We start from the raw sequence: 11,599 nt of genomic DNA, 5'->3' as shown, positions 1-11,599 counted from the left end.
ATCAAAAATATTAATATCAATAAAAATAAAAATCTGAGATTGACAAATAAAAATAAAAATAATATATTAAATCATTAAAATATTAATATCATTAAATCATAAAATTCTTATATTAAATCATAATATTAATATTTGTAGAAAAATGACCGTATATATTAAAGTATCAGACTACATGTGTATTAAGGATACAGATGTTATAACGCCAGCACCGAATAGATCCATCTTCTGTTAATACAAAAATAAATTAAAGTATCAGACAGGGTTACTAGATAAACAAACCAAACCAGTATGTTGATCATAATGAGGTTAATAAATACAATTATCAATAACTACACCATTTTGCCTTGGGTTCCCATCAATTTGAAAATGATATTCAAATCCCTCTCCCTGTTTATCAATGTCTTACTCCAAGACCAAAAAGAAACATTAGTAAAAAAATTGAAGATAAATCTTCATTCTCTTCATTACACTTGTGCTGTAATTGATAAATTGTAGAAATTTGTTTAATAGTTTCATAACATTATCATCCCATTTGCTTATCTTCACCACCATTACTGCTCCAAAATTATCATAACATGCATGTCGGTTAGTTTTTACAATATAACAAAATTAGTCGATAACATGCTGGAGTGTGTCAATACAACAACAACAACAACAAAAACTATCTTGGCTGCCGTTTAACAGTCTTACTCAATTAGCCTGACAGTTAATACTACTACTAACTTCTAACAACTTCAATAACAACCTCTAACAGAATTTACAACTCACCATAACTAACTTCTAAAACCTACAACCAATTTACAACTCACCATATTTGTAGTGGCACCAAAAGTGATCATAATTTCGGTATCGCTTTCGAACACAAACACCGACAAAGACACAATTTCAGTGTCAGCCATTCCTTCAAAACTGAATTCTACTTCAAAAACATCTCTATAAATTGCTTCTCTATAAATTGCTTCACTTTAGGATCATTCACTTTAGCAAGAGCACCATGCTTTATACCCTGAATCAAAAAAACATGAGCACAAGTCAAGAACAACATAAAATCAGCATAAGTATTCTAGCGGAAATCAGTATACCAGCATCTAAGCTTTTGAGTTTTAGATACTTCTGGATCGATCAGGGCCAAACTTTTGCTGATAGCTGACAAAGAAACACCTAAAACAAAAAGTATATAACCATTAAGATATGCAACTCTAAAGCAACAATGCTAAGCCTCATCACACCAGTTCATCAATGGCAAAATGATTAATGCGGAGCACACAAAGGTTTAAGATCATAACACACCATACAAGATGCTCTTCTCTGTCCATTTGGTACGCGTTTTATGAATAGGATGTCGACCACTGATAAGCTCAAGAAGTACCACACCAAAACTGAAGACATCTGATTCAAGTGAGAATAATATTAGGTTCAGTTTCTACTATTCTATGATGAAAATAATATATCATTTTGAGAAAGAAAAAAACTGTTAGAAATTGTCATGTGCCTTTAAGTGTATGTTTTCATAATTAGCCATTTGCATTGTTGGTGCTGTGAGGAGCTAAGAGTACCTCTTTTTTCCCAGTTTGTGTGAAGAAATAGCTTAGCAATGATAGTTTTGCTTCTCTGACCTGACAATAAACCACGGCGTTTGGAATAGTGATCTTGAGTGTGTCAGACACCAAACCTATATAGGATGACACATTTGATCCAATCCTTCTAAAATTCCTATCACCATATCGATCCTCGATTGGGTTAGGGATAGGACGATTAGATGGATTAGTAGGTTGAGCTGGATTAGAAGGTATCCCTAGATTACCAGCTTTCTCCATTTCTTGAGGAAGTTTCCGAAAGAAATCCACAGTAAGATATGAAGACTCCATATCCACAAGCCGAATAGTTGTCTTCTTACTCGCTTCACGGAATCTCTCTAGAGCCTCATTTGTAGCTGCAGATAATTCGGTTTGAAGAGTAGGGAAACGTCTTAGCTCCTGTTCATAGAAAAAATTGTGATTTATTATTAACTATTCTAGTACATTTTAAGCAGGGTTGCTACAAAATGAATCTACAAACTTTACCTCAGTTTCACCTATTGATTTTCTCACAAGTTCTTTTAAGACAAAGTGAACCTACAAGTTGATTTCACAACAATTATTCCAAATTGCTTAAATATGCAGTAGGTATATCAAATATATTACATAACAGTATGAAGTAGTTTTTCTAAAAAAAACCCATAGTGAAAACAAAACAAAGAATAACTCCGTCTGTGGTCCTCTTAAAAAACTACTCGACAATCACCGACATTAGCAACAAGCAAATGCTTTCCAAGTATCAGGGCAGTCAGTGTTGTTGTCTCAGAAGAACTACTAATACTCTGTTCATCAACCATCGCAAGGTCGACACCTAGAAAAACTTTCTGATGAGAATCTTCCAACCTCTTAATTAGAAGTGCATCAGTGTCATATGACTGCAGCATTGTAACGTCTTCAAAAAAAATATTTTCATAGCATTTTTCTTAACAAACACAGTTGCATCAGGACTTCCATGCCCATCCAAAACTGCAAAAATTCAACAAGCATAAAAAACAAACAACGAGGAATCTTTTTAAGGGGATAGTGATAGTTCAATTGCTCCTGTATATGCTTGTTTCCAAATTAAGCTCAACAACACTCTCACTCACCCTAACTCAAACAACTTAAAAGGAGTGTATACTTGAGTAAGTAAAGATTGTAACTTCTCCATCCACACCTGCATCAAATCCAGTTTCAAAAACCCTAATCAATTTTGAAACAAAACCATAACAATTTCAAAACCTTCAAATACTTCAAATCATAGTATAACAACAATCATAGTCAAAGAAATAACATGTATCAAATGAAAAAAAAAAAAAGATTTAGGGTTTCAGAAAAACCCAACATTAAAAAACCAAAACAAAATCAAGATACATAAATATGTTCAGAAAAACAAACCACACGAAAACGCACAGATCCACCGCCGTAAAAAATCGCAACCTCACCACCTCCAAACCACACGAAAACGCTCAGATCCACCACCACCGAAAATTGCAACCTCACCACCTACAAATGAAATTGTGAGAAAAATATTAGATAAAAGGAAAGAGGAGAATCAAAACCCAAATCAGAAGGGAAAAGGAAGAAGAGAGAGGTAGAAGAAAAAGAAATCGTACCAGAAGAAGGAGATAGAAGAAGGTGTGAAAATCTGAGTTTTGGGAGAGAGAGAGAGAGAGAGAGAGAGAGAGAGAGAGAGAGAATGAAAGAGAGTGGAAAGACAAGGAAGGGAAGGGAAGAGGGAAAAGATGGGAAAAAGAATTTGAATGCTTATCAGCCAGTCTATCCACGTGTCAACCATATAGGCAGCAGGGGCAGTTTAGTATTTTAAAGAACATCTTATTTTCTTATATATATATATATATATATATATATATATATATATATATATATATATATATATATATATATATATATATATATATATATATATATATATATATATATATATATATATATATATATATTGTGTGTGTAAGCGAGAAGAAATTAAATTATAGGACAACTTATATTCGTTAAATAATATAATATAAGATAAAAAAATTTAAAATTAATTATTATATATAAAGTTAATTAATGTCATATATTTATATTCAATTGGCATGTGATCAAGATTAACATCAATGTTATATAATTGTATAATGTTAATTTTAATGTATTTTAATGACATAAAAAATTATTAATATCTTTTAATATAAATATTAATTTTAAAAAGTGCTTATGTAGTGTGATACTATTGAGTAAACATAACTCTCTTCAAATATAATTTGATTTCTCTCCGGATCTCACTATCACACACAATTAATACTAAATATTGGTGAATTTTTATCTATCCAATTCAAAAAGTTAGGTAAAGTTATCTTCAATGTAAATTTTTTTAGAAACAACCAAAAAGTATACTATTTAATAATTAATTAAATAAGATAAAATTAAATGATGTAATGTAATTGGTGGAAGGTATACTACCCAACTTTTTATGAGACGGAGGGAGTATATGAATAATTATCATTTAATATAATAAAGCAAAAGGAGTACTTTGGCAAGTTTGCCAAGTGTCACTTCCTTATGCATTCTAATTTTTTTTCCATTCTATTTATAGTAATTTCTATTATTTCTTTATTTGTTTTTATTTAATTATTTGGTTATATTTACTTAATTATTTATATAACAGGAATGGTTTGAAACACGTGAGGTTATAATTAGTTTCAGTATTGAGAATCTCAACAATCCTTTATGAATGATACTTTTTTATTTTTCATGTGAAATAAGGAGTGGTTGGACCATTGGAAAGATCATCGGTCATTCAATAATTATTATTTGCAATTTCCCATTCTTATTTTATGTTAGGTTCTATTTTGATTCTCACGTTTGAAATTTATTGGGCCAAAAATAATCAATGCAAACATCATTTAATATAATAAAGCAAAAGGAGTACTTTGGCAAGTTTGACAAGTGTCACTTCCTTATGCATTCTAATTTTTTTTCCATTCTATTTATAGTAATTTCTATTATTTCTTTATTTGTTTTTATTTAATTATTTGGTTATATTTACTTAATTATTTATATAACATGAATGGTTTGAAACACGTGAGGTTATAATTAGTTTCAGTATTGAGAATCTCAACAATCCTTTATGAATGATACTTTTTTATTTTTCATGTGAAATAAGGAGTGGTTGGACCATTGGAAAGATCATCGGTCATTCAATAATTATTATTTGCAATTTCCCATTCTTATTTTATGTTAGGTTCTATTTTGATTCTCACGTTTGAAATTTATTGGGCCAAAAATAATCAATGCAAACATACCCCAAATTCACTCCTTCCTCACACTATAAAATCATACTTTCACTTCATTCCAGTCATATATAATTCTCATAACAAACTTATGCCAATCCGTTCAACCATTCACCCCCAAACTCAGAGAAGTTGGAGACAGGGAGAATCCAGATTCGGAAGCAAGAAGATGTAGAAAAAAATAAGAATACTTACCTATTTTTTTTCTTTTGCTTCCTTCGATTTTGTTGTCGTATTTTAAATTTTGCATCCGCATCAAGCCATGTAATTGTAACAGTAAAATTATATAATGGAATGAATCGTAGAGAAGTTTATACGGTACAAAAGAGAGAGGATTTAGTTTTATTTGTATGGGACTCCATCTGATGCTTTTTAGAGAGAAACGTGTAGATTTTGTTATTTTTTTCTTTTTTTTTTATTGCATGGATTGGGGTTTTCTATTAATTTTTATTTTTATTTAAGTTTAATATTTAATGGAAGGAATGAGACACTCTTTTCCTCTTTTGCAAGATAGTTTTGTTTTTATTTATTTGTTATTCATTTAATTTGATTTTGTTAAAATAGAATCTATTTATTTGGCACTCTCTCATGCATTCTCCTATATTTCAACTTTGAGCAGTATAAAAATTTAATAGATATTTATTAACTTCTGACATATTTCAACCTTGAAGAGTATAAAAACTGCATTGAAACCTTTATACATTTTTTTATTGCTCACTAATAATTGCACAACACCAATTCTATACGTAATCATATTTGTTTGGCCAACATTAATGTCATTGTTTTTGTCATTAAAAAAAAGAAATTGATGCCTTTTTATAATATTTTTGATTAATTTTGTATTTCATTTTTTTGAAAAAAAAATAAAATTCAACCCTTTTTAGTTTATTTGTTGTTTTTATTAAATAAATTTTTTTTAAAAATTGGTCAAACAAATTTTAAAAAATATTTTAACAAATGGGGCGCCTCCTTCCCATTTTGTAGGATAGTTATTTTATTTTATTTTATTTTATTTATTTTTTATTTATATGATTTAATTTTGTTAATAAAATTTAATTATTAAAAAAACCATAATAGCTCTGTAATTGGTCTTTTGTTTCCTTTAAAAAATAATAAACAAACGTTTTTGAAATTATATCAGATTGTTTCTCAGTTATAGCAATTAAATATTATAATAAAATATTTAATTTAACACATGAAAATTCTGTCTTATTAATTTTCTTTCGTCTTTTATCACATGTAAATACTAATTTTCTATACCATTAATATTTGTATAATAATATAATCATTATTACTATAAATTTTAAATCAGTTCAATAAATTTTTAATAAATAATAATAAATAATAAATTTAAATTATAAGTGTTTTTTAAATATTATAAAATATTTAACCCGTGCCTCGCACGGGTCTATATACTAGTAACTTTTTATTTTGACAAATAATAATGTCTTGTGTTAGTTTTTCTTCAATGTGAAGATCTAGTTTTTGTTCAATGTCTTGTGTTAATTGGGTTAGTTTTTGAGACAAGCTTCAACTATGATGAGTCATTAAAATCCAACTCATTTAAAATTTATATAAATAATTGTTAATCAGATGTTCATGTTGATAATAATAATAATAATAAAATTAATAACAGAATTAAATGCATTTCTTATATAAAAAAGTAAGGTGAATGCATTTATCTCGCAAGTAACATAATGTGCTGCATTTAGTGCTAGTGCCCCCACAATGAGACTTTAGGTCACAACACAATATCTACAGTATCTCCTCTTTGACACGAAAAGATCACAGTCGAAATCATTTATCCCTAGAAAGCAGTTCAGGAAAAGGAAGTCATGGTTGGCTAAATTGGAAAATGTATGATGAAAAAGGTGTAACATTAGAAGTTCTCCACCATTTAAGCCCCTAAACAAAGGTCAACAGTGTAGAAGAATGCATTTATGCATGATAATGTGGCTATCATAGTTTGCACCTAAAGTTTTTATTAACGTGGCTATTGATAAAGAAATTTGGTATCTAGTCCTATGTATTAGACTTTTTTTAGACGGAAAGAAAGAGGCTATTGAGTGCTCCTGTGGTACGAAGAGAGGCTATTAGCAGCACGCCTATCAAATTCAAATGTCTTGTTAGCAGCCAATTTGTACTTTGTTTGATAAACAACTTTAAGGGCCTGTTTGGTTAGGAGAAAAAAGTGAGAAGAGAGAAATAAGTGAGAGAGAGTGTGAGAAGAGAGAAATATGTGAGAAATTGAGTAAATTTGGTATATTGTTTGTTATAAGAGAAAGATAAGAGAAATAGAAAAGAAAGAAGTGTTGATATTTTTAAAAGTACAAATATATCCTTAAATTAAAAATGATTCTCATTAATTTTTATAATTTATAAACAATTTAAGAAAAATTTTAATTATTTTAATTCAACTTATATATTAATTAAATTGAGTTAAATATCTTACTCCCTGTTTTACAAACCGTCATTTGAAATTATCCAGACATATGGCTGCTATCTATTATTTAAAACATGAGCACAAACAAACTTTTTATATATGGATAATGCATACATACAAATACAAGTAAAGGGTAAAATTGGAATAATAAAAAACTAAACACCCTTTCGCAGCTTTCTTCGCAATATTGGAGAGATTGGAAATCGTGTGGACCCCACGTCAACTTAATCACTCTCTCCTACTTCTGTGATTAACCAAACAAGAGAAGTTTAGATCTTCTCCTCAACTTCTCTCTTAGCAATTTCTCTCTTTCTTATTTCTCTCAAACCAAACGGACCCTAAAAGGGATCAGAGATTTCATATTTAATTCTCATATAAAGAGAAATTTAATTTATTTTTATTAATTTTATTATTCATTTATACTTTCTCATTTTACAATATCATATTTATTAAAACTATTATTTTTTTTAAATATAGTTTAAATAAAAATTGTCAAATATTATAATTATTCTTAAAATAATCAATTATTTAGTTTAATTATTGATTTTTATTACTATTGATTTTTTAAAAAAAAAATATCTATAATTTATGCGGGTGGGGCGGGGCAGGAGAAATCCGTTTCTTGTTGAAGATGTGGGTGGGGAATAATTATTGACCTCGACCGGATTAGAGGACATGTCTGGGTCCAAAAGGCGGGGGCGGGTCTGTGTGTGCTTAAACCTGCCTCCACCCTGCCCTATTGCCATGTCTATTTAGATCGAAAGGAAAGGATATTTCCCGATAGATTTCCACTAGCCCCATTGTCATGCCTATTTAGATAGAAAGAAAATGATATTGCCCGATGGATTTCCACTGGCTTTTATATATATATATATATATATATATCAAATGACACTAATGTGTCAAACTTAGTAATATGACACACCCGATAACTTTTTTACTGCATATTCGTATAATAAAATCTATTGTTTGATTCGAAGCTAAAATCATATATATCTTGTCCATAAAATTTAACATAAATCATAAATCATTTAAAATATATTAAAGAGAATGGTCAAAATTAACGGTTTTGTTAAAGTTTTGTAAGACATTGATTTTTACGCATCTCGTTGACATATCAAATGATTTATGATTGATGCTAAATTTTATGAACATAATCTACATGATGTTAGCTTTCAATCCAACGGTGAATTTTGTTATACAAATTTGCGGTAAAAAGTTATCAGAGATGTCATGTTACTAAATTTGACACCTTGGTGTCATTTGATCTTGTCCATATATATATATATATATATATATATATATATATATATATATATATATATATATATATATATATATATATATATATATATATATATATATATATATATATATATATATATAAGAATATAAATTTGTATTAAACAGTTGACAATTAACATAAACTTTGTTAAATTTCTATAACATGAGTCAAATATATAATAATGTGAATACTAGGTTATTTAGTGGAAGCAACACACCGAATAGTCCTAGTACAATGTCAATTGAGTAAGGATCGTCGTATCGCCACCTTAATGTAGTGAAAAATATGCAGAAATTTCCATATTTTTGTATACATGTGTGAATAAAGAAGATAGTTCATGAGAGTAATATTAGTTTTAAAACATGAAAAATATACATTCTTATAAAAAAATCTATGGGAATAGTGAATTAACTTTATGTGCATACAGAAAATTATGTGGACTATTGAAAAGGAGAAAAATTAGACAGCTCACAAATCAAGCTATATTGACAAAGTTTGAAAATGAATCATTTTAATTATGTTAAAAATTATTGAATAATATGAGTTTATATGATATATTGGTTTGTCGCCTCTTACGGTTATTTGACGCAGTCATAAACATTAGGGATTAGCAAACACTAGACTTAGAATAAAAGCACAAAATAAGAAGCGCAAAACTTGTTAGATAAGCTATAGAATCCACTAGAAAAAAAAACTCTAAATTTTATTAATTGAAAAGTTATTCCTGACAACCACTCCCAAGAGTGTTTAAATACATAATAAAGAAACCCAAATGCGAAAATTATCAACAACAAAAAATAAAACAAAAATTGCAGAAATTGTGAAAAAATAAAACAGAAATTGTGAAATCGTGGAAAATAGTAAACTGTTGTTTTCAGGTCTGAAACAAACTTGAATGGCTTTAAAGCCCGTAGGTTCATGCAAAGCAATGTATTGAACTCAAGTGCCAATTCCCTTTTCGAAAAGGTATAATACGACTCATTTTGATACCGAACGCCAAACTTGCACAAATCTTGTTGAACCGTTCCGAAAAGCGACTTCTTCGATATGTGCAATCAATCTTCATACATTAGTCTCATTCACTTATGAAGAACTTGGCCCCAAGTTCTTTTCTTGGTAAAAAGCTTCATCTAGATGAATCTTGCTATAAGTACCAATTGGAAACCTCTCTTTACGCAGGAACACCATCACATATTCTCCCACATTGAAAAAATTCACTTCTATGCGTTTATCTCACACATGAGGCAAATCGTTTGGTCGCCCATCTCCGGTCAATTTCTTGAAATCCTTTAGGACCACTAACACTTCTTCTAGAATTGTTTTCTCCTTTAAAACACTTATCACATCTTTAATCAGTATTGGAATGAAAATTTAGTTTCTTTAACAACCTCATCAAGCTCATTTTTACTTTGTGTTATCACCAAGAAACTAGACCTCTTTTCTCCTGGATTCTTACCAAAGTGCAAAACAGAAGCCCTAACAATTTTATGTGTGTCCCATGTACACATCATCACGTTATTCCTTCCTCGATACACTACTATAAAAACACATTTAACCTCAGACGTGAAATACATTTAACCTCAATTAAAGTAGCGAGATAACAAACGGCGTCATGAAATGCTGCCACTTTACCCCTCAGTTATTTGTACATGGGTTCGATCCTTAGCAAAAGCTTTTTTATATTTTCAAAATTATCGTCGCATACCTATCAGTTTATGATCGAAATCGAGGGGGGAAATAAATACTTTTTTTAAATACTCGTTACATTATTTACATAGAATATCAACAAATTAATTTGTTTAGAAACTATATTATCTACACAAAAATATTAAAGTAAAATTATATAACAAATTTTGAATCTGATTCACCGTCATCAGTGTTAGTGAAGCACAAATGATGGATCCACGTTTCATTGAAATCTTGGGGAAGCAAAAATGTTTGGTGCAATATATTTTCAATGACTTTTGCATTTATTTGTTTCTAATACAAAACAAAATAAGGATTAGATAAATAAAATAAATATCCAGTTATATGATTATTAAAGAACACATACCTTAAACCCAACAATTTTGTGCTCTTGCAATTCATCATAGAGAACTTTACCAAGCTTCTTTAATTTCAAAGTTTTCATGTCAAATGTTTCATTATCAATTTTTAATATTTAAAATGCTTTTATAATAGATGTCTTTTAGATTTCATGCGGATCACTAATGACAGTGTCTAGAGCGTTGATACTTATTAAATGAACGACAAATATTTGTTTATGGATGGTAAATATATTGAATAAAAAATGCTTAAATATTCCCTCAGTTATGACAAAAAACTGAGGTAAAAATTAATTCTTTCTACATACCCCTCTGTTTCAGTTGAAAACCGAGGTGAATAAGCTTCTTTTTATAAAAACAATTACATTGTTTATATAGAATATTAAAATACATTGTTTACAACAAATCCAAGTTTTGATGAATCTTTGCTCTTATTCCCGAAGATCAACAAATCTTTGTTGTTTTTTTTAGAAAAAGGCAAAATGGAATTAAGCTGACTAGCATAAGGGATGCTAGCATAAACCAGAATACAGCATGTTTCAACTATATGATAGTCAACCCTTCCTCTAAAATTACATAAGCTTCTCACTAAATAAAACTTAGCACCACTAACAGCAGGCCTAACAAAAAATAAAAGACAGATAGCAACAGAACATAAGAACTTAACAAATATGTCCAACCAAGAGCAGCTCGGCGGAATTGACGGGACTAGAGTTCTAAAAGATAAAACCGAAAACTGAAACGACGCCACAGAAAAGGCCAGAGGTGAACGCCACGAACATTCGCTGCTGCCCGCACCAGAACGAGAAGACAAATGCCCTTACACACAGCTCCTTGACAGACCAACGAGATGCCCACCGATCGAAAAGTAGGAGCCACTAAAAGAGATGCACCAAAAAACAAACTCTGCTGAGATCAAGGGTAGAAATTCCTAGCAGAACCCATACCCTATAAATGATGCGCCTCCCTTTAGCAGC

At 29.6% G+C, this 11,599-nt stretch overlaps 1 long non-coding RNA gene across 2 annotated transcripts; it reads right to left on the bottom strand.

Annotated features, from left to right (window-relative positions):
• Window positions 1-499: 499 nt before the first annotated feature.
• LOC131642098 (uncharacterized) lies at window positions 500-3,255 on the bottom strand. 2 transcript variants are annotated; one of them, XR_009295741.1, is made up of 7 exons: window positions 3,173-3,255; window positions 2,955-3,062; window positions 2,666-2,733; window positions 1,557-2,543; window positions 1,291-1,389; window positions 1,083-1,161; window positions 500-1,006 (listed from the first exon to the last, which is right to left on the bottom strand). It is a non-coding gene; the product is annotated as an uncharacterized LOC131642098 (long non-coding RNA). The 2 variants fall into 2 exon arrangements; XR_009295742.1 differs by having other exon boundaries at window positions 2,970-3,062.
• Window positions 3,256-11,599: the final 8,344 nt, after the last annotated feature.

This window comes from Vicia villosa, unplaced genomic scaffold (assembly GCF_029867415.1).
Source record: "Vicia villosa cultivar HV-30 ecotype Madison, WI unplaced genomic scaffold, Vvil1.0 ctg.004479F_1_1, whole genome shotgun sequence".
In the NCBI taxonomy this organism is placed as follows: Eukaryota; Viridiplantae; Streptophyta; class Magnoliopsida; order Fabales; family Fabaceae; genus Vicia; species Vicia villosa.
This window is presented reverse-complemented; position numbering and strand designations above follow the sequence as displayed.